Raw genomic sequence first — 25,016 nt, forward strand, 5'->3', positions numbered from 1 at the left:
ACATTAAATGCCTCCAAATGGTATTTAATTCACTTCCCGGGCCCCTGGAAGCATGAAAATCACTTTAAGCATGCTAATTTTAGCTCTAAAACTGATGATCTACCTACAAATGTGAACTGACGTTCAAAAATGAAACATTTGACAACGGACCATTTTTCACCTTTCCGAAGCATGACGTAATGGGGGGTGTTCTACACCTCCACCCACCAGCTACGGTCTACTAGCCTCGCCCTCTCCGCCGTACCACGCATCCGAAGAGCCACCACCGGAGGCAGTTCCTTCTCCTACCTGGTGGCCAAGACATGGAACTCCCTCCCCATCCACCTTCGGCTGACCCAGGACCATCTCGCCTTCAGGAGACAACTCATTTTTCACCTTTCTGAAGCATGACGTAATAGGGGGGTGTTATCTCTTTTGTCAAGAATCAGCTGTTTTTGCTTGAACATTAAATGCCTCCAAATAGTATTAAATCACTTCCCGGGGTGAAGAAACACTTTTTGAGACCTCAGAGTGAGTAAATTGGCCATTTTCATGCACTTTTAACCATTCCACAAATCTTGTGTTTAGGGACCCTGGAAGCATGAAAATCACTTTAAACATGCTAATTTTAGCTCTAAAACTGTTGATCCACCTACAAATGTGAACTGACGTTTAAAAATAAAACATTTGAAAACGGACCATTTTTCACCTTTCTGAAGCATGACGTAATGGGGGGTGTTATCTCTTTTGTCAAAAATCAGCCATTTTTGCTTGAACATTAAATACCTCCAAATGGTATTTAATTCACTTCCCGGGGCGAAGAAACACTTTTTGAGAACTCAGAGTGAGTAAATTGGCCATTTTCATGCACTTCTAACCATTCCACAAACCTTGTAATTAGGGACCCTGGAAGCATGAAAATCACTTTAAACATGCTAATTTAGCTCTAAAACTGTTGATCCACCTACAAATGTGAACTGAGGTTCAAAAATAAAACATTGGAAAACAGACCATTTTTCACCTTTCTGAAGCATGACGTAATGGGGGGGTGTTATCTCTTTTGTCAAAAATCTGCTGTTTTTGCTTGAACATTAAATGCCTCCAAATTGTATTTAATTCACTTCCCAGGCCCCTGGAAGCATGAAAATCACTTTAAACATGCTAATTTTAGCTCTAAAACTGATGATCCATCTACAAATGTGAACTGACGTTCAAAAATAAAACATTTGAAAACGGACCATTTTTTACTTTCTGAAGCATGACGTAATGGGGGGGGGTGTTATCTCTTTTGTAAAAAATCACCTGTTTTTGCTTGAACATTAAATACCTCCAAATGGTATTTAATTCACTTCCCGGGCCCCTGGAAGCATGAAAATCACTTTAAACATGCTAATTTTAGCTCTAATTCTGATGATCCACCTACAAATGTGAACTGACGTTCAAAAATAAAACATTTGAAAACGGACCATTTTTCCACTTTCTGAAGCATGACGTAATGGGGGGGTGTTATCTCTTTTGTAAAAAATCAGCTGTTTTTGCTTGAACATTAAATGCCTCCAAATGGTATTTAATTCACTTCCCGGGCCCCTGGAAGCATAAAAATGACTTTAAACATGCTAATTTTAGCTCTAAAACTGATAATCCACCTACAAATGTGAACTGACGTTCAAAAATAAAACATTTGAAAACGGACCATTTTTTACTTTCTGAAGCATGACGTAATGGGGGGGTGTTATCTCTTTTGTAAAAAATCACCTGTTTTTGCTTGAACATTAAATACCTCCAAATGGTATTTAATTCACTTCCCGGGCCCCTGGAAGCATGAAAATCACTTTAAACATGCTAATTTTAGCTCTAATTCTGATGATCCACCTACAAATGTGAACTGACGTTCAAAAATAAAACATTTGAAAACTGACCATTTTTCCACTTTCTGAAGCATGACGTAATGGGGGGGTGTTATCTCTTTTGTAAAAAATCAGCTGTTTTTGCTTGAACATTAAATGCCTCCAAATGGTATTTAATTCACTTCCCGGGCCCCTGGAAGCATGAAAATCACTTTAAACATGCTAATTTTAGCTCTAAAACTGATGATCCACCTACAAATGTGAACTGACGTTCAAAAATACAACATTTGAAAACAGACCATTTCTCACCTTTCTGAAGCATGACGTATTGGGGTGGTGTTATCTCTTTTGTCAAAACTCACCTTTTTCTGCTTGAACATTAAATACCTCCAAATGGCATTTAATTCACTTCCCGGGGTGAAGAAACACTTTTTGAGACCTCAGAGTGAGTAAATTGGCCATTTTGATGCACTTTTAACCATTCCACAAATCTTGTGTTTAGGGCCCCTGGAAGCATAAAAATCAATTTAAACATGCTACTAATTTTAGCTCTGAAACTGATGATCTACCTACAAATGTGAACTGACGTTCAAAAATAAAACATGTGAAAACGGACCATTTTTCACCTTTCTGAAGCATGACGTAATGGGGGGGTGTTATCTCTTTTGTCAAAAATCAGCTGTTTTTGCTTGAACATTAAATGCCTCCAAATGGTATTTAATTCACTTCCCGGGGTAAAGAAACACTTTTTGAGAACTCAGAGTGAGTAAATTGGCCATTTTCATGCACTTTTAACCCTTCCACAAATCTTGTGTTTAGGGCCCCTGGAAGCATGAAAATCACGTTAAACATGCTAATTTTAGCTCTAAAACTGATGATCCACCTACAAATGTGAACTGACGTTCAAAAATAAAACATTTGAAAACGGACCATTTTTCACCTTTCTGAAGCATGACGTAATGGGGGGGGGTGTTATCTCTTTTGTCAAAAATCAGCCGTTTTTGCTTGAACATTAAATGCCTCCAAATGGTATTTAATTCACTTCCCGGGCTCCTGGAAGCATGAAAATCACTTTAAACATGCTACTAATGTTAGCTCTAAAACTGATGTTCTACCTTCAAATGTGAACTGACGTTCAAAAATAAAACATTTGAAAACAGACCATTTTTCACCTTTCTGAAGCATGACGTATTGGGGGGGTGTTATCTCTTTTGTCAAAACTCACCTGTTTTTGCTTGAACATTAAATGCCTCCAAATGGTATTTAATTCACTTCCCGGGCCCCTGGAAGCATGAAAATCACTTTAAGCATGCTAATTTTAGCTCTAAAACTGATGATCTACCTACAAATGTGAACTGACGTTCAAAAATGAAACATTTGACAACGGACCATTTTTCACCTTTCCGAAGCATGACGTAATGGGGGGTGTTCTACACCTCCACCCACCAGCTACGGTCTACTAGCCTCGCCCTCTCCGCCGTACCACGCATCCGAAGAGCCACCACCGGAGGCAGTTCCTTCTCCTACCTGGTGGCCAAGACATGGAACTCCCTCCCCATCCACCTTCGGCTGACCCAGGACCATCTCGCCTTCAGGAGACAACTCATTTTTCACCTTTCTGAAGCATGACGTAATAGGGGGGTGTTATCTCTTTTGTCAAGAATCAGCTGTTTTTGCTTGAACATTAAATGCCTCCAAATAGTATTAAATCACTTCCCGGGGTGAAGAAACACTTTTTGAGACCTCAGAGTGAGTAAATTGGCCATTTTCATGCACTTTTAACCATTCCACAAATCTTGTGTTTAGGGACCCTGGAAGCATGAAAATCACTTTAAACATGCTAATTTTAGCTCTAAAACTGTTGATCCACCTACAAATGTGAACTGACGTTTAAAAATAAAACATTTGAAAACGGACCATTTTTCACCTTTCTGAAGCATGACGTAATGGGGGGTGTTATCTCTTTTGTCAAAAATCAGCCATTTTTGCTTGAACATTAAATACCTCCAAATGGTATTTAATTCACTTCCCGGGGCGAAGAAACACTTTTTGAGAACTCAGAGTGAGTAAATTGGCCATTTTCATGCACTTCTAACCATTCCACAAACCTTGTAATTAGGGACCCTGGAAGCATGAAAATCACTTTAAACATGCTAATTTAGCTCTAAAACTGTTGATCCACCTACAAATGTGAACTGACGTTCAAAAATAAAACATTGGAAAACAGACCATTTTTCACCTTTCTGAAGCATGACGTAATGGGGGGGTGTTATCTCTTTTGTCAAAAATCTGCTGTTTTTGCTTGAACATTAAATGCCTCCAAATTGTATTTAATTCACTTCCCAGGCCCCTGGAAGCATGAAAATCACTTTAAACATGCTAATTTTAGCTCTAAAACTGATGATCCATCTACAAATGTGAACTGACGTTCAAAAATAAAACATTTGAAAACGGACCATTTTTTACTTTCTGAAGCATGACGTAATGGGGGGGGGTGTTATCTCTTTTGTAAAAAATCACCTGTTTTTGCTTGAACATTAAATACCTCCAAATGGTATTTAATTCACTTCCCGGGCCCCTGGAAGCATGAAAATCACTTTAAACATGCTAATTTTAGCTCTAATTCTGATGATCCACCTACAAATGTGAACTGACGTTCAAAAATAAAACATTTGAAAACGGACCATTTTTCCACTTTCTGAAGCATGACGTAATGGGGGGGTGTTATCTCTTTTGTAAAAAATCAGCTGTTTTTGCTTGAACATTAAATGCCTCCAAATGGTATTTAATTCACTTCCCGGGCCCCTGGAAGCATAAAAATGACTTTAAACATGCTAATTTTAGCTCTAAAACTGATAATCCACCTACAAATGTGAACTGACGTTCAAAAATAAAACATTTGAAAACGGACCATTTTTTACTTTCTGAAGCATGACGTAATGGGGGGGTGTTATCTCTTTTGTAAAAAATCACCTGTTTTTGCTTGAACATTAAATACCTCCAAATGGTATTTAATTCACTTCCCGGGCCCCTGGAAGCATGAAAATCACTTTAAACATGCTAATTTTAGCTCTAATTCTGATGATCCACCTACAAATGTGAACTGACGTTCAAAAATAAAACATTTGAAAACTGACCATTTTTCCACTTTCTGAAGCATGACGTAATGGGGGGGTGTTATCTCTTTTGTAAAAAATCAGCTGTTTTTGCTTGAACATTAAATGCCTCCAAATGGTATTTAATTCACTTCCCGGGCCCCTGGAAGCATGAAAATCACTTTAAACATGCTAATTTTAGCTCTAAAACTGATGATCCACCTACAAATGTGAACTGACGTTCAAAAATACAACATTTGAAAACAGACCATTTCTCACCTTTCTGAAGCATGACGTATTGGGGTGGTGTTATCTCTTTTGTCAAAACTCACCTTTTTCTGCTTGAACATTAAATACCTCCAAATGGCATTTAATTCACTTCCCGGGGTGAAGAAACACTTTTTGAGACCTCAGAGTGAGTAAATTGGCCATTTTGATGCACTTTTAACCATTCCACAAATCTTGTGTTTAGGGCCCCTGGAAGCATAAAAATCAATTTAAACATGCTACTAATTTTAGCTCTGAAACTGATGATCTACCTACAAATGTGAACTGACGTTCAAAAATAAAACATGTGAAAACGGACCATTTTTCACCTTTCTGAAGCATGACGTAATGGGGGGGTGTTATCTCTTTTGTCAAAAATCAGCTGTTTTTGCTTGAACATTAAATGCCTCCAAATGGTATTTAATTCACTTCCCGGGGTAAAGAAACACTTTTTGAGAACTCAGAGTGAGTAAATTGGCCATTTTCATGCACTTTTAACCCTTCCACAAATCTTGTGTTTAGGGCCCCTGGAAGCATGAAAATCACGTTAAACATGCTAATTTTAGCTCTAAAACTGATGATCCACCTACAAATGTGAACTGACGTTCAAAAATAAAACATTTGAAAACGGACCATTTTTCACCTTTCTGAAGCATGACGTAATGGGGGGGGGTGTTATCTCTTTTGTCAAAAATCAGCCGTTTTTGCTTGAACATTAAATGACTCCAAATGGTATTTAATTCACTTCACGGGCCCCTGGAAGCATGAAAATCACTTTAAACATGCTAATTTTAGCTCTAAAACTGATGATCCACCGACAAATGTGAACTGACGTTCTAAAATAAAACATTTGAAAACGGACCATTTTTCACCTTTTTGAAGCATGACGTAATAGGGGGGTGTTATCTCTTTTGTCAAAAATCAGCTGTTTTTGCTTGAACATTAAATGACTCCAAATGGTATTTAATTCACTTCATGGGCCCCTGGAAGCATAAAATCACTTTAAACATGCTAATTTTAGCTCTAAAACTGATGATCCACCTACAACTGTGAACTGACGTTCAAAAATAAAACATTTGAAAACTGACCATTTTCACCTTTCTGAACCATGATGTAATGGGGGGGTGTTATCTCGATTGTCAAAAATCTGCTGTTTTTGCTTGAACATTAAATGCCTCCAAATGGTATTTAATTCACTTCCCGGGGTGAAGAAACACTTTTTGAGAACTCAGAGTGAGTAAATTGGCCATTTTCATGCACTTTTAACCCTTCCACAAATCTTGTGTTTAGGGCCCCTGGAAGCATGAAAATCACGTTAAACATGCTAATTTTAGCTCTAAAACTGATGATCCACCAACAAATGTGAACTGACGTTCAAAAATAAAACATTTGAAAACGGACCATTTTTCACCTTTCTGAAGCATGACATATTGGGGGGGTGTTATCTCTTTTGTCAAAACTCACCTTTTTTTGCTTGAACATTAAATACCTCCAAATGGCATTTAATTCACTTCCCGGGGTGAAGAAACACTTTTTGAGACCTCACAGTGAGTAAATTGGCCATGTTCATGCACGTTTAACAATTCCACAAATCTTCTGTTTAGGGCCCCTGGAAGCATGAAAATCACATTAAACATGCTAATTTTAGCTCTAAAACTGATGATACACCGACAAATGTGAACTGATGTTCAAAAATAAAACATTTAAAAACTGACCATTTTTCACCTTTCTGAAACATGACGTATTGGGGGGGGGGGGGGTTATATCTTTTGTCAAAAATCACCTGTTTTTGCTTGAACATTAAATACCTCCAAATGGCATTTAATTCACTTCCCGGGGTGAAGAAACACTTTTTGAGACCTCAGAGTGAGTAAATTGGCCATTTTGATGCACTTTTAACCAATTCACAAATCTTGTGTTTAGGGCCCCTGGAAGCATGAAAATCACTTTAAACATGCTAATTTTAGCTCTAAAACTGATGATCCACCTACAAATGTGAACTGACGTTCAAAAATAAAACATTTGAAAACGGACCATTTTTCACCTTTCTGAACCATGACGTAATGGGGGGGGGGGTGTTATCTCTTTTGTCAAAAATCTGATGTTTTTGCTTGAACATTAAATGCCTCCAAATGGTATTTAATTCACTTCCCGGGGTGAAGAAACACTTTTTGAGTACTCACAGTGAGTAAATTGGCCATTTTCATGCACTTTTAACCCTTCCACAAATCTTGTGTTTAGGGCCCCTGGAAGCATGAAAATCACGTTAAACATGCTAATTTTAGCTCTAAAACTGATGATCCACCTACAAATGTGAACTGACGTTCAAAAATAAAACATTTGAAAACGGACCATTTTTCACCTTTCTGAAGCATGACGTAATGGGGGGGGGTGTTATCTCTTTTGTCAAAAATAAGCCGTTTTTGCTTGAACACTAAATGCCTCCAAATGGTATTAAATCACTTCCCGGGGTGAAGAAACACTTTTTGAGACCTCAGAGTGAGTAAATTGGCCATTTTTATGCACTTGTAACCATTTCACAACTCTTGTGTTTAGGGCCCCTGGAAGCATGAAAATCACTTTAAACATGCTAATTTTAGCTCTAAAACTGATGATCCACCTACAAATGTGAACTGACGTTCGGAAATACAACATTTAAAAACAGACCATTTTTCACCTTTCTGAAGCATGACGTATTGGGGGGGTGTTATCTGTTTTGTCAAAACTCACCTTTTTTTGCTTCAACATTAAATGCCTCCAAATGGTATTTAATTCACTTCCCGGGCCCCTGGAAGCATGAAAATCACTTTAAACAGGCTAATTTTAGCTCTAAAACTGATGATCTACCTACGAATGTGAACTGACGTTCAAAAATGAAACATTTGACAACGGACCATTTTTCACCTTTCTGAAGCATGACGTAATGGGGGTGTTCTACACCTCCACCCACCAGCTACGGTCTACTAGCCTCGTGCTCACCGCCATACCACGCATCCGAAGAGCCACCGCCGGAGGCAGTTCCTTCTCCTACCTGGTGGCCAAGACATGGAACTCCCTCCCCATCCACCTTCGGCTGACCCAGGACCATCCCGCCTTCAGGAGACAACTCATTTTTCACCTTTCTGAAGCATGACGTAATAGGGGGGTGTTATCTCTTTTGTCAAGAATCAGCTGTTTTTGCTTGAACATTAAATGCCTTCAAATGGTATTTAATTCACTTCCCGGGCTCCTGGAAGCATGAAAATCACTTTAAACATGCTACTAATGTTAGCTCTAAAACTGATGTTCTACCTTCAAATGTGAACTGACGTTCAAAAATAAAACATGTGAAAACTGACCATTTTTCACCTTTCTGAAGCATGACGTAATGGGGGTGTTATCTCTTTTGTCAAAAATCAGCCGTTTTTGCTTGAACATTAAATACCTCCAAATGGTATTTAATTCACTTCCCGGGGTGAAGAAACACTTTTTGAGAACTCAGAGTGAGTAAATTGGCCATTTTCATGCACTTTTAACCCTTCCACAAATCTTGTGTTTAGGGCCCCTGGAAGCATGAAAATCACGTTAAACATGCTGATTTTAGCTCTAAAACTGATGATCCACCAACAAATGTGAACTGACGTTCAAAAATAAAACATTTGAAAACGGACCATTTTTCACCTTTCTGAAGCATGACGTATTGGGGGGGTGTTATCTCTTTTGTCAAAACTCACCTTTTTTTGCTTGAACATTAAATACCTCCAAATGGCATTTAATTCACTTCCCGGGGTGAAGAAACACTTTTTGAGACCTCACAGTGAGTAAATTGGCCATGTTCATGCACGTTTAACAATTCCACAAATCTTGTGTTTAGGGCCCCTGGAAGCATGAAAATCACTTTAAACATGCTAATTTTAGCTCTAAAACTGATGATCCACCTACAAATGTGAACTGACGTTCAAAAATAAAACATTTGAAAACGGACCATTTTTCACCTTTCTGAACCATGACGTAACGGGGGGGGGGTGTTATCTCTTTTGTCAAAAATCTGCTGTTTTTGCTTGAACATTAAATGCCTCCAAATGGTATTTAATTCACTTCCCGGGGTGAAGAAACACTTTTTGAGAACTCAGAGTGAGTAAATTGGCCATTTTCATGCACTTTTAACCCTTCCACAAATCTTGTGTTTAGGGCCCCTGGAAGCATGAAAATCACGTTAAACATGCTAATTTTAGCTCTAAAACTGATGATCCACCTACAAATGTGAACTGACGTTCAAAAATAAAACATTTGAAAACTGACCATTTTCACCTTTCTGAACCATGATGTAATGGGGGGGTGTTATCTCGATTGTCAAAAATCTGCTGTTTTTGCTTGAACATTAAATGCCTCCAAATGGTATTTAATTCACTTCCCGGGGTGAAGAAACACTTTTTGAGAACTCAGAGTGAGTAAATTGGCCATTTTCATGCACTTTTAACCCTTCCACAAATCTTGTGTTTAGGGCCCCTGGAAGCATGAAAATCACGTTAAACATGCTAATTTTAGCTCTAAAACTGATGATCCACCAACAAATGTGAACTGACGTTCAAAAATAAAACATTTGAAAACGGACCATTTTTCACCTTTCTGAAGCATGACGTATTGGGGGGGTGTTATCTCTTTTGTCAAAACTCACCTTTTTTTGCTTGAACATTAAATACCTCCAAATGGCATTTAATTCACTTCCCGGGGTGAAGAAACACTTTTTGAGACCTCACAGTGAGTAAATTGGCCATGTTCATGCACGTTTAACAATTCCACAAATCTTCTGTTTAGGGCCCCTGGAAGCATGAAAATCACATTAAACATGCTAATTTTAGCTCTAAAACTGATGATACACCGACAAATGTGAACTGATGTTCAAAAATAAAACATTTAAAAACTGACCATTTTTCACCTTTCTGAAACATGACGTATTGGGGGGGGGGGGGGGTTATATCTTTTGTCAAAAATCACCTGTTTTTGCTTGAACATTAAATACCTTCAAATGGCATTTAATTCACTTCCCGGGGTGAAGAAACACTTTTTGAGACCTCAGAGTGAGTAAATTGGCCATTTTGATGCACTTTTAACCAATTCACAAATCTTGTGTTTAGGGCCCCTGGAAGCATGAAAATCACTTTAAACATGCTAATTTTAGCTCTAAAACTGATGATCCACCTACAAATGTGAACTGACGTTCAAAAATAAAACATTTGAAAACGGACCATTTTTCACCTTTCTGAACCATGACGTAATGGGGGGGGGGGTGTTATCTCTTTTGTCAAAAATCTGCTGTTTTTGCTTGAACATTAAATGCCTCCAAATGGTATTTAATTCACTTCCCGGGGTGAAGAAACACTTTTTGAGTACTCACAGTGAGTAAATTGGCCATTTTCATGCACTTTTAACCCTTCCACAAATCTTGTGTTTAGGGCCCCTGGAAGCATGAAAATCACGTTAAACATGCTAATTTTAGCTCTAAAACTGATGATCCACCTACAAATGTGAACTGACGTTCAAAAATAAAACATTTGAAAACGGACCATTTTTCACCTTTCTGAAGCATGGCGTAATGGGGGGGGGGGTGTTATCTCTTTTGTCAAAAATAAGCCGTTTTTGCTTGAACACTAAATGCCTCCAAATGGTATTAAATCACTTCCCGGGGTGAAGAAACACTTTTTGAGACCTCAGAGTGAGTAAATTGGCCATTTTTATGCACTTGTAACCATTTCACAACTCTTGTGTTTAGGGCCCCTGGAAGCATGAAAATCACTTTAAACATGCTAATTTTAGCTCTAAAACTGATGATCCACCTACAAATGTGAACTGACGTTCGGAAATACAACATTTAAAAACAGACCATTTTTCACCTTTCTGAAGCATGACGTATTGGGGGGGTGTTATCTGTTTTGTCAAAACTCACCTTTTTTTGCTTCAACATTAAATGCCTCCAAATGGTATTTAATTCACTTCCCGGGCCCCTGGAAGCATGAAAATCACTTTAAACATGCTAATTTTAGCTCTAAAACTGATGATCTACCTACGAATGTGAACTGACGTTCAAAAATGAAACATTTGACAACGGACCATTTTTCACCTTTCTGAAGCATGACGTAATGGGGGTGTTCTACACCTCCACCCACCAGCTACGGTCTACTAGCCTCGTGCTCACCGCCATACCACGCATCCGAAGAGCCACCGCCGGAGGCAGTTCCTTCTCCTACCTGGTGGCCAAGACATGGAACTCCCTCCCCATCCACCTTCGGCTGACCCAGGACCATCCCGCCTTCAGGAGACAACTCATTTTTCACCTTTCTGAAGCATGACGTAATAGGGGGGTGTTATCTCTTTTGTCAAGAATCAGCTGTTTTTGCTTGAACATTAAATGCCTTCAAATGGTATTTAATTCACTTCCCGGGCTCCTGGAAGCATGAAAATCACTTTAAACATGCTACTAATGTTAGCTCTAAAACTGATGTTCTACCTTCAAATGTGAACTGACGTTCAAAAATAAAACATGTGAAAACTGACCATTTTTCACCTTTCTGAAGCATGACGTAATGGGGGTGTTATCTCTTTTGTCAAAAATCAGCCGTTTTTGCTTGAACATTAAATACCTCCAAATGGAATTTAATTCACTTCCCGGGGTGAAGAAACACTTTTTGAGAACTCAGAGTGAGTAAATTGGCCATTTTCATGCACTTTTAACCCTTCCACAAATCTTGTGTTTAGGGCCCCTGGAAGCATGAAAATCACGCTAAACATGCTGATTTTAGCTCTAAAACTGATGATCCACCAACAAATGTGAACTGACGTTCAAAAATAAAACATTTGAAAACGGACCATTTTTCACCTTTCTGAAGCATGACGTATTGGGGGGGTGTTATCTCTTTTGTCAAAACTCACCTTTTTTTGCTTGAACATTAAATACCTCCAAATGGCATTTAATTCACTTCCCGGGGTGAAGAAACACTTTTTGAGACCTCACAGTGAGTAAATTGGCCATGTTCATGCACGTTTAACAATTCCACAAATCTTGTGTTTAGGGCCCCTGGAAGCATGAAAATCACTTTAAACATGCTAATTTTAGCTCTAAAACTGATGATCCACCTACAAATGTGAACTGACGTTCAAAAATAAAACATTTGAAAACGGACCATTTTTCACCTTTCTGAACCATGACGTAACGGGGGGGGGGTGTTATCTCTTTTGTCAAAAATCTGCTGTTTTTGCTTGAACATTAAATGCCTCCAAATGGTATTTAATTCACTTCCCGGGGTGAAGAAACACCTTTTGAGAACTCAGAGTGAGTAAATTGGCCATTTTCATGCACTTTTAACCCTTCCACAAATCTTGTGTTTAGGGCCCCTGGAAGCATGAAAATCACGTTAAACATGCTAATTTTAGCTCTAAAACTGATGATCCACCTACAAATGTGAACTGACGTTCAAAAATAAAACATTTGAAAACGGACCATTTTTCACCTTTCTGAAGCATGACGTAATGGGGGGGGTGTTATCTCTTTTGTCAAAAATAAGCCGTTTTTGCTTGAACACTAAATGCCTCCAAATGGTATTAAATCACTTCCCGGGGTGAAGAAACACTTTTTGAGACCTCAGAGTGAGTAAATTGGCCATTTTTATGCACTTGTAACCATTTCACAACTCTTGTGTTTAGGGCCCCTGGAAGCATGAAAATCACTTTAAACATGCTAATTTTAGCTCTAAAACTGATGATCCACCTACAAATGTGAACTGACGTTCGAAAATACAACATTTGAAAACAGACCATTTTTCACCTTTCTGAAGCATGACGTATTGGGGGGGTGTTATCTGTTTTGTCAAAACTCACCTTTTTTTGCTTCAACATTAAATGCCTCCAAATGGTATTTAATTCACTTCCCGGGCCCCTGGAAGCATGAAAATCACTTTAAACATGCTAATTTTAGCTCTAAAACTGATGTACTACCTACGAATGTGAACTGACGTTCAAAAATGAAACATTTGACAACGGACCATTTTTCACCTTCCTGAAGCATGACGTAATGGGGGGTGTTCTACACCTCCACCCACCAGCTACGGTCTACTAGCCTCGTGCTCGCCGCCGTACCACGCATCCGAAGAGCCACCGCCGGAGGCAGTTCCTTCTCCTACCTGGTGGCCAAGACATGGAACTCCCTCCCCATCCACCTTCGGCTGACCCAGGACCATCCCGCCTTCAGGAGACAACTCATTTTTTACCTTTCTGAAGCATGACGTAATAGGGGGGTGTTATCTCTTTTGTCAAGAATCAGCTGTTTTTGCTTGAACATTAAATGCCTTCAAATGTATTTAATTCACTTCCCGGGCCCCTGGAAGCATGAAAATGACTTTAAACATGCTAATTTTAGCTCTAAAACTGATGATCTACCTACAAATGTGAACTGACGTTCAAAAATGAAACATTTGACAACGGACCATTTTTCACCTTTCCGAAGCATGACGTAATGGGGGGTGTTCTACACCTCCACCCACCAGCTACGGTCTACTAGCCTCGCCCTCTCCGCCGTACCACGCATCCGAAGAGCCACCACCGGAGGCAGTTCCTTCTCCTACCTGGTGGCCAAGACATGGAACTCCCTCCCCATCCACCTTCGGCTGACCCAGGACCATCTCGCCTTCAGGAGACAACTCATTTTTCACCTTTCTGAAGCATGACATAATAGGGGGGTGTTATCTCTTTTGTCAAGAATCAGCTGTTTTTGCTTGAACATTAAATGCCTCCAAATAGTATTAAATCACTTCCCGGGGTGAAGAAACACTTTTTGAGACCTCAGAGTGAGTAAATTGGCCATTTTCATGCACTTTTAACCATTCCACAAATCTTGTGTTTAGGGACCCTGGAAGCATGAAAATCACTTTAAACATGCTAATTTTAGCTCTAAAACTGTTGATCCACCTACAAATGTGAACTGACGTTTAAAAATAAAACATTTGAAAACGGACCATTTTTCACCTTTCTGAAGCATGACGTAATGGGGGGTGTTATCTCTTTTGTCAAAAATCAGCCATTTTTGCTTGAACATTAAATACCTCCAAATGGTATTTAATTCACTTCCCGGGGCAAAGAAACACTTTTTGAGAACTCAGAGTGAGTAAATTGGCCATTTTCATGCACTTCTAACCATTCCACAAACCTTGTAATTAGGGACCCTGGAAGCATGAAAATCACTTTAAACATGCTAATTTTAGCTCTAAAACTGTTGATCCACCTACAAATGTGAACTGCCGTTCAAAAATAAAACATTGGAAAACAGACCATTTTTCACCTTTCTGAAGCATGACGTAATGGGGGGGTGTTATCTCTTTTGTAAAAAATCTGCTGTTTTTGCTTGAACATTAAATGCCTCCAAATTGTATTTAATTCACTTCCCAGGCCCCTGGAAGCATGAAAATCACTTTAAACATGCTAATTTTAGCTCTAAAACTGATGATCCATCTACAAATGTGAACTGACGTTCAAAAATAAAACATTTGAAAACGGACCATTTTTTACTTTCTGAAGCATGACGTAATGGGGGGGGGTGTTATCTCTTTTGTAAAAAATCACCTGTTTTTGCTTGAACATTAAATACCTCCAAATGGTATTTAATTCACTTCCCGGGCCCCTGGAAGCATGAAAATCACTTTAAACATGCTAATTTTAGCTCTAATTCTGATGATCCACCTACAAATGTGAACTGACGTTCAAAAATAAAACATTTGAAAACGGACCATTTTTCCACTTTCTGAAGCATGACGTAATGGGGGGGTGTTATCTCTTTTGTAAAAAAATCAGCTGTTTTTGCTTGAACATTAAATGCCTCCAAATGGTATTTAATTCACTTCCCGGGCCCCTGGAAGCATAAAAATGACTTTAAACATGCTAATTTTAGCTCTAAAACTGATAATCCACCTACAAATGTGAACTGATGTTCAAAAATAAAACATTTGAAAACGGACCATTTTTCACCTTTCTGAAGCATGACGTAATGGGGGGGTTATTTCTTTTGTCAAAAATCACCTGTTTTTGCTTGAACATTAAATACCTCCAAATGGCATTTAATTCACTTCCCGGGGTGAACACTTTTTGAGACCTCAGAGTGAGTAAATTGGCCATTTTGATGCACTTTTAACCATTCCACAAATCTTGTGTTTAGGGCCCCTGGAAGAATGAAAATTACTTTAAACATGCTAATTTTAGCACTAAAACTGATGATCCACCTACAAATGTGAACTGACGTTCAAAAATAAAACATTTAATAACGGACCATTTTTCACCTTTTTGAACCATGATGTAATGGGGGGGGTGTTATCTCTTTTGTCAAAAATCTGCTGTTTTTGCTTGAACATTAAATGCCTCCAAATGGTATTTAATTCACTGCCCGGGGTGAAGAAACACTTTTTGAGAACTCAGAGTGAGTAAATTGGCCATTTTCATGCACTTTTAACCATTTCACAACTCTTGTGTTTAGGGCCCCTGGAAGCATGAAAATCACTTTAAACATGCTAATTTTAGCTCTAAAACTGATGATCCACCTACAAATGTGAACTGACGTTCAAAAATACAACATTTGAAAACAGACCATTTCTCACCTTTCTGAAGCATGACGTATTGGGGTGGTGTTATCTCTTTTGTCAAAACTCACCTTTTTCTGCTTGAACATTAAATACCTCCAAATGGCATTTAATTCACTTCCCGGGGTGAAGAAACACTTTTTGAGACCTCAGAGTGAGTAAATTGGCCATTTTGATGCACTTTTAACCATTCCACAAATCTTGTGTTTAGGGCCCCTGGAAGCATAAAAATCAATTTAAACATGCTACTAATTTTAGCTCTGAAACTGATGATCTACCTACAAATGTGAACTGACGTTCAAAAATAAAACATGTGAAAACTGACCATTTTTCACCTTTCTGAAGCATGACGTAATGGGGGGGTGTTATCTCTTTTGTCAAAAATCAGCTGTTTTTGCTTGAACATTAAATGCCTCCAAATGGTATTTAATTCACTTCCCGGGGTAAAGAAACACTTTTTGAGAACTCAGAGTGAGTAAATTGGCTATTTTCATGCACTTTTAACCCTTCCACAAATCTTGTGTTTAGGGCCCCTGGAAGCATGAAAATCACGTTAAACATGCTAATTTTAGCTCTAAAACTGATGATCCACCTACAAATGTGAACTGACGTTCAAAAATAAAACATTTGAAAACGGACCATTTTTCACCTTTCTGAAGCATGACGTAATGGGGGGGGGTGTTATCTCTTTTGTCAAAAATCAGCCGTTTTTGCTTGAACATTAAATGACTCCAAATGGTATTTAATTCACTTCACGGGCCCCTGGAAGCATGAAAATCACTTTAAACATGCTAATTTTAGCTCTAAAACTGATGATCCACCGACAAATGTGAACTGACGTTCTAAAATAAAACATTTGAAAACGGACCATTTTTCACCTTTTTGAAGCATGACGTAATAGGGGGGTGTTATCTCTTTTGTCAAAAATCAGCTGTTTTTGCTTGAACATTAAATGACTCCAAATGGTATTTAATTCACTTCATGGGCCCCTGGAAGCATGAAAATCACTTTAAACATGCTAATTTTAGCTCTAAAACTGATGATCCACCTACAAATGTGAACTGACGTTCAAAAATAAAACATTTGAAAACTGACCATTTTCACCTTTCTGAACCATGATGTAATGGGGGGGTGTTATCTCGATTGTCAAAAATCTGCTGTTTTTGCTTGAACATTAAATGCCTCCAAATGGTATTTAATTCACTTCCCGGGGTGAAGAAACACTTTTTGAGAACTCAGAGTGAGTAAATTGGCCATTTTCATGCACTTTTAACCCTTCCACAAATCTTGTGTTTAGGGCCCCTGGAAGCATGAAAATCACGTTAAACATGCTAATTTTAGCTCTAAAACTGATGATCCACCAACAAATGTGAACTGACGTTCAAAAATAAAACATTTGAAAACGGACCATTTTTCACCTTTCTGAAGCATGACGTATTGGGGGGGTGTTATCTCTTTTGTCAAAACTCACCTTTTTTTGCTTGAACATTAAATACCTCCAAATGGCATTTAATTCACTTCCCGGGGTGAAGAAACACTTTTTGAGACCTCACAGTGAGTAAATTGGCCATGTTCATGCACGTTTAACAATTCCACAAATCTTCTGTTTAGGGCCCCTGGAAGCATGAAAATCACATTAAACATGCTAATTTTAGCTCTAAAACTGATGATACACCGACAAATGTGAACTGATGTTCAAAAATAAAACATTTAAAAACTGACCATTTTTCACCTTTCTGAAACATGACGTATTGGGGGGGGGGGGGGGGGGTTATATCTTTTGTCAAAAATCACCTGTTTTTGCTTGAACATTAAATACCTCCAAATGGCATTTAATTCACGTCCCGGGGTGAAGAAACACTTTTTGAGACCTCAGAGTGAGTAAATTGGCCATTTTGATGCACTTTTAACCAATTCACAAATCTTGTGTTTAGGGCCCCTGGAAGCATGAAAATCACTTTAAACATGCTAATTTTAGCTCTAAAACTGATGATCCACCTACAAATGTGAACTGACGTTCAAAAATAAAACATTTGAAAACGGACCATTTTTCACCTTTCTGAACCATGACGTAATGGGGGGGGGGGTGTTATCTCTTTTGTCAAAAATCTGCTGTTTTTGCTTGAACATTAAATGCCTCCAAATGGTATTTAATTCACTTCCCGGGGTGAAGAAACACTTTTTGAGTACTCAGAGTGAGTAAATTGGCCATTTTCATGCACTTTTAACCCTTCCACAAATCTTGTGTTTAGGGCCCCTGGAAGCATGAAAATCACGTTAAACATGCTAATTTTAGCTCTAAAACTGATGATCCACCTACAAATGTGAACTGACGTTCAAAAATAAAACATTTGAAAACGGACCATTTTTCACCTTTCTGAAGCATGACGTAATGGGGGGGGGGTGTTATCTCTTTTGTCAAAAATAAGCCGTTTTTGCTTGAACACTAAATGCCTCCAAATGGTATTAAATCACTTCCCGGGGTGAAGAAACACTTTTTGAGACCTCAGAGTGAGTAAATTGGCCATTTTTATGCACTTGTAACCATTTCACAACTCTTGTGTTTAGGGCCCCTGGAAGCATGAAAATCACTTTAAACATGCTAATTTTAGCTCTAAAACTGATGATCCACCTACAAATGTGAACTGACGTTCGAAAATACAACATTTAAAAACAGACCATTTTTCACCTTTCTGAAGCATGACGTATTGGGGGGGTGTTATCTGTTTTGTCAAAACTCACCTTTTTTTGCTTCAACATTAAATGCCTCCAAATGGTATTTAATTCACTTCCCGGGCCCCTGGAAGCATGAAAATCACTTTAAACATGCTAATTTTAGCTCTAAAACTGATGATCTACCTACGAATGTGAACTGACGTTCAAAAATGAAACATTTGACAACGGACCATTTTTCACCTTTCTGAAGCATGACGTAATGGGGGTGTTCTACACCTCCACCCACCAGCTACGGTCTACTAGCCTCGTGCTCACCGCCATACCACGCATCCGAAGAGCCACCGCCGGAGGCAGTTCCTTCTCCTACCTGGTGGCCAAGACTTGGAACTCCCTCCCCATCCACCTTCGGCTGACCCAGGACCATCCCGCCTTCAGGAGACAACTCATTTTTCACCTTTCTGAAGCATGACGTAATAGGGGGGTGTTATCTCTTTTGTCAAGAATCAGCTGTTTTTGCTTGAACATTAAATGCCTTCAAATGGTATTTAATTCACTTCCCGGGCTCCTGGAAGCATGAAAATCACGTTAAACATGCTGATTTTAGCTCTAAAACTGATGATCCACCAACAAATGTGAACTGACGTTCAAAAATAAAACATTTGAAAACGGACCATTTTTCACCTTTCTGAAGCATGACGTATTGGGGGGGTGTTATCTCTTTTGTCAAAACTCACCTTTTTTTGCTTGAACATTAAATACCTCCAAATGGCATTTAATTCACTTCCCGGGGTGAAGAAACACTTTTTGAGACCTCACTGTGAGTAAATTGGCCATGTTCATGCACGTTTAACAATTCCACAAATCTTCTGTTTAGGGCCCCTGGAAGCATGAAAATCACATTAAACATGCTAATTTTAGCTCTAAAACTGATGATACACCGACAAATGTGAACTGATGTTCAAAAATAAAACATTTGAAAACTGACCATTTTTCACCTTTCTGAAACATGACGTATTGGGGGGGGAGTTATATCTTTTGTCAAAAATCACCTGTTTTTGCTTGAACATTAAATACCTCCAAATGGCATTTAATTCACTTCCCGGGGTGAAGAAACACTTTTTGAGACCTCAGAGTGAGTAAATTGGCCATTTTGATGCACTTTTAACCATTCCACAAATCTTGTGTTTAGGGCCCCTGGAAGCATGAAAATCACTTTAAACATGCTAATTTTAGCTCTAAAACTGATGATCCACCTACAAATGTGAACTGACGTTCAAAAATAAAACATTTGAAAACGGACCATTTTTCACCTTTCTGAACCATGACGTAACGGGGGGGGGTGTTATCTCTTTTGTCAAAAATCTGCTGTTTTTGCTTGAACATTAAATGCCTCCAAATGGTATTTAATTCACTTCCTGGGGTGAAGAAACACTTTTTGAGAACTCAGAGTGAGTAAATTGGCCATTTTCATGCACTTTTAACCCTTCCACAAATCTTGTGTTTAGGGCCCCTGGAAGCATGAAAATCACATTAAACATGCTAATTTTAGCTCTAAAACTGATGATCCACCTACAAATGTGAACTGACGTTCAAAAATAAAACATTTGAAAATGGACCATTTTTCACCTTTCTGAAGCATGACGTAATGGGGGGGGTGTTATCTCTTTTGTCAAAAATCAGCCGTTTTTGCTTGAACATTAAATGACTCCAAATGGTATTTAATTCACTTCACGGGCCCCTGGAAGCATGAAAATCACTTTAAACATGCTAATTTTAGCTCTAAAACTGATGATCCACCGACAAATGTGAACTGACGTTCTAAAATAAAACATTTGAAAACGGACCATTTTTCACCTTTTTGAAGCATGACGTAATAGGGGGGTGTTATCTCTTTTGTCAAAAATCAGCTGTTTTTGCTTGAACATTAAATGACTCCAAATGGTATTTAATTCACTTCATGGGCCCCTGGAAGCATGAAAATCACTTTAAACATGCTAATTTTAGCTCTAAAACTGATGATCCACCTACAAATGTGAACTGACGTTCAAAAATAAAACATTTGAAAACTGACCATTTTCACCTTTCTGAACCATGATGTAATGGGGGGGTGTTATCTCGATTGTCAAAAATCTGCTGTTTTTGCTTGAACATTAAATGCCTCCAAATGGTATTTAATTCACTTCCCGGGGTGAAGAAACACTTTTTGAGAACTCAGAGTGAGTAAATTGGCCATTTTCATGCACTTTTAACCCTTCCACAAATCTTGTGTTTAGGGCCCCTGGAAGCATGAAAATCACGTTAAACATGCTAATTTTAGCTCTAAAACTGATGATCCACCAACAAATGTGAACTGACGTTCAAAAATCAAACATTTGAAAACGGACCATTTTTCACCTTTCTGAAGCATGACGTATTGGGGGGGTGTTATCTCTTTTGTCAAAACTCACCTTTTTTTGCTTGAACATTAAATACCTCCAAATGGCATTTAATTCACTTCCCGGGGTGAAGAAACACTTTTTGAGACCTCACAGTGAGTAAATTGGCCATGTTCATGCACGTTTAACAATTCCACAAATCTTCTGTTTAGGGCCCCTGGAAGCATGAGAATCACATTAAACATGCTAATTTTAGCTCTAAAACTGATGATACACCGACAAATGTGAACTGATGTTCAAAAATAAAACATTTAAAAACTGACCATTTTTCACCTTTCTGAAACATGACGTATTGGGGGGGGGGGGGGGGTTATATCTTTTGTCAAAAATCACCTGTTTTTGCTTGAACATTAAATACCTCCAAATGGCATTTAATTCACGTCCCGGGGTGAAGAAACACTTTTTGAGACCTCAGAGTGAGTAAATTGGCCATTTTGATGCACTTTTAACCAATTCACAAATCTTGTGTTTAGGGCCCCTGGAAGCATGAAAATCACTTTAAACATGCTAATTTTAGCTCTAAAACTGATGATCCACCTACAAATGTGAACTGACGTTCAAAAATAAAACATTTGAAAACGGACCATTTTTCACCTTTCTGAACCATGACGTAATGGGGGGGGGGTGTTATCTCTTTTGTCAAAAATCTGCTGTTTTTGCTTGAACATTAAATGCCTCCAAATGGTATTTAATTCACTTCCCGGGGTGAAGAAACACTTTTTGAGTACTCAGAGTGAGTAAATTGGCCATTTTCATGCACTTTTAACCCTTCCACAAATCTTGTGTTTAGGGCCCCTGGAAGCATGAAAATCACGTTAAACATGCTAATTTTAGCTCTAAAACTGATGATCCACCTACAAATGTGAACTGACGTTCAAAAATAAAACATTTGAAAACGGACCATTTTTCACCTTTCTGAAGCATGACGTAATGGGGGGGGGGTGTTATCTCTTTTGTCAAAAATAAGCCGTTTTTGCTTGAACACTAAATGCCTCCAAATGGTATTAAATCACTTCCCGGGGTGAAGAAACACTTTTTGAGACCTCAGAGTGAGTAAATTGGCCATTTTTATGCACTTGTAACCATTTCACAACTCTTGTGTTTAGGGCCCCTGGAAGCATGAAAATCACTTTAAACATGCTAATTTTAGCTCTAAAACTGATGATCCACCTACAAATGTGAACTGACGTTCGAAAATACAACATTTAAAAACAGACCATTTTTCACCTTTCTGAAGCATGACGTATTGGGGGGTGTTATCTGTTTTGTCAAAACTCACCTTTTTTTGCTTCAACATTAAATGCCTCCAAATGGTATTTAATTCACTTCCCGGGCCCCTGGAAGCATGAAAATCACTTTAAACATGCTAATTTTAGCTCTAAAACTGATGATCTACCTACGAATGTGAACTGACGTTCAAAAATGAAACATTTGACAACGGACCATTTTTCACCTTTCTGAAGCATGACGTAATGGGGGTGTTCTACACCTCCACCCACCAGCTACGGTCTACTAGCCTCGTGCTCACCGCCATACCACGCATCCGAAGAGCCACCGCCGGAGGCAGTTCCTTCTCCTACCTGGTGGCCAAGACTTGGAACTCCCTCCCCATCCACCTTCGGCTGACCCAGGACCATCCCGCCTTCAGGAGACAACTCATTTTTCACCTTTCTGAAGCATGACGTAATAGGGGGGTGTTATCTCTTTTGTCAAGAATCAGCTGTTTTTGCTTGAACATTAAATGCCTTCAAATGGTATTTAATTCACTTCCCGGGCTCCTGGAAGCATGAAAATCACTTTAAACATGCTACTAATGTTAGCTCTAAAACTGATGTTCTACCTTCAAATGTGAACTGACGTTCAAAAATAAAACATGTGAAAACTGACCATTTTTCACCTTTCTGAAGCATGACGTAATGTGGGTGTTATCTCTTTTGTCAAAAATCAGCCGTTTTTGCTTGAACATTAAATACCTCCAAATGGTATTTAATTCACTTCCCGGGGTGAAGAAACACTTTTTGAGAACTCAGAGTGAGTAAATTGGCCATTTTCATGCACTTTTAACCCTTCCACAAATCTTGTGTTTAGGGCCCCTGGAAGCATGAAAATCACGTTAAACATGCTGATTTTAGCTCTAAAACTGATGATCCACCAACAAATGTGAACTGACGTTCAAAAATAAAACATTTGAAAACGGACCATTTTTCACCTTTCTGAAGCATGACGTATTGGGGGGGTGTTATCTCTTTTGTCAAAACTCACCTTTTTTTGCTTGAACATTAAATACCTCCAAATGGCATTTAATTCACTTCCCGGGGTGAAGAAACACTTTTTGAGACCTCACTGTGAGTAAATTGGCCATGTTCATGCACGTTTAACAATTCCACAAATCTTCTGTTTAGGGCCCCTGGAAGCATGAAAATCACATTAAACATGCTAATTTTAGCTCTAAAACTGATGATACACCGACAAATGTGAACTGATGTTCAAAAATAAAACATTTGAAAACTGACCATTTTTCACCTTTCTGAAACATGACGTATTGGGGGGGGAGTTATATCTTTTGTCAAAAATCACCTGTTTTTGCTTGAACATTAAATACCTCCAAATGGCATTTAATTCACTTCCCGGGGTGAAGAAACACTTTTTGAGACCTCAGAGTGAGTAAATTGGCCATTTTGATGCACTTTTAACCATTCCACAAATCTTGTGTTTAGGGCCCCTGGAAGCATGAAAATCACTTTAAACATGCTAATTTTAGCTCTAAAACTGATGATCCACCTACAAATGTGAACTGACGTTCAAAAATAAAACATTTGAAAACGGACCATTTTTCACCTTTCTGAACCATGACGTAACGGGGGGGGGGGTGTTATCTCTTTTGTCAAAAATCTGCTGTTTTTGCTTGAACATTAAATGCCTCCAAATGGTATTTAATTCACTTCCCGGGGTGAAGAAACACTTTTTGAGAACTCAGAGTGAGTAAATTGGCCATTTTCATGCACTTTTAACCCTTCCACAAATCTTGTGTTTAGGGCCCCTGGAAGCATGAAAATCACATTAAACATGCTAATTTTAGCTCTAAAACTGATGATCCACCTACAAATGTGAACTGACGTTCAAAAATAAAACATTTGAAAACGGACCATTTTTCACCTTTCTGAAGCATGACGTAATGGGGGGGGGTGTTATCTCTTTTGTCAAAAATAAGCCGTTTTTGCTTGAACACTAAATGCCTCCAAATGGTATTAAATCACTTCCCGGGGTGAAGAAACACTTTTTGAGACCTCAGAGTGAGTAAATTGGCCATTTTTATGCACTTGTAACCATTTCACAACTCTTGTGTTTAGGGCCCCTGGAAGCATGAAAATCACTTTAAACATGCTAATTTTAGCTCTAAAACTGATGATCTACCTACGAATGTGAACTGACGTTCAAAAATGAAACATTTGACAACGGACCATTTTTCACCTTTCTGAAGCATGACGTAATGGGGGGTGTTCTACACCTCCACCCACCAGCTACGGTCTACTAGCCTCGTGCTCGCCGCCGTACCACGCATCCGAAGAGCCACCGCCGGAGGCAGTTCCTTCTCCTACCTGGTGGCCAAGACATGGAACTCCCTCCCCATCCACCTTCGGCTGACCCAGGACCATCCCGCCTTCAGGAGACAACTCATTTTTCACCTTTCTGAAGCATGACGTAATGGGGGGGTGTTATCTCTTTTGTCAAAAATCAGCTGTTTTTGCATGAACCTTAAATGAATCCAAATGGTATTTAATTCACTTCATGGGCCCCTGGAAGCATGAAAATCACTTTAAACATGCTAATTTTAGCTCTAAAACTGATGATCCACCTACAAATGTGAACTGACGTTCAAAAATAAAACATTTGAAAACTGACCATTTTTCACCTTTCTGAACCATGACGTAATGGGGGGGTGTTATCTCTTTTGTCAAAAATCTGCTGTTTTTGCTTGAACATTAAATGCCTCCAAATTGTATTTAATTCACATCCCAGGCCCCTGGAAGCATGAAAATCACTTTAAACATGCTTATTTTAGGTCTAAAACTGATGATCCATCTACAAATGTGAACTGACGTTCAAAACTAAAACATT

Source organism: Lissotriton helveticus, chromosome 3_1 (assembly GCF_964261635.1).
Source record: "Lissotriton helveticus chromosome 3_1, aLisHel1.1, whole genome shotgun sequence".
NCBI classification, from domain to species: domain Eukaryota; kingdom Metazoa; phylum Chordata; class Amphibia; order Caudata; family Salamandridae; genus Lissotriton; species Lissotriton helveticus.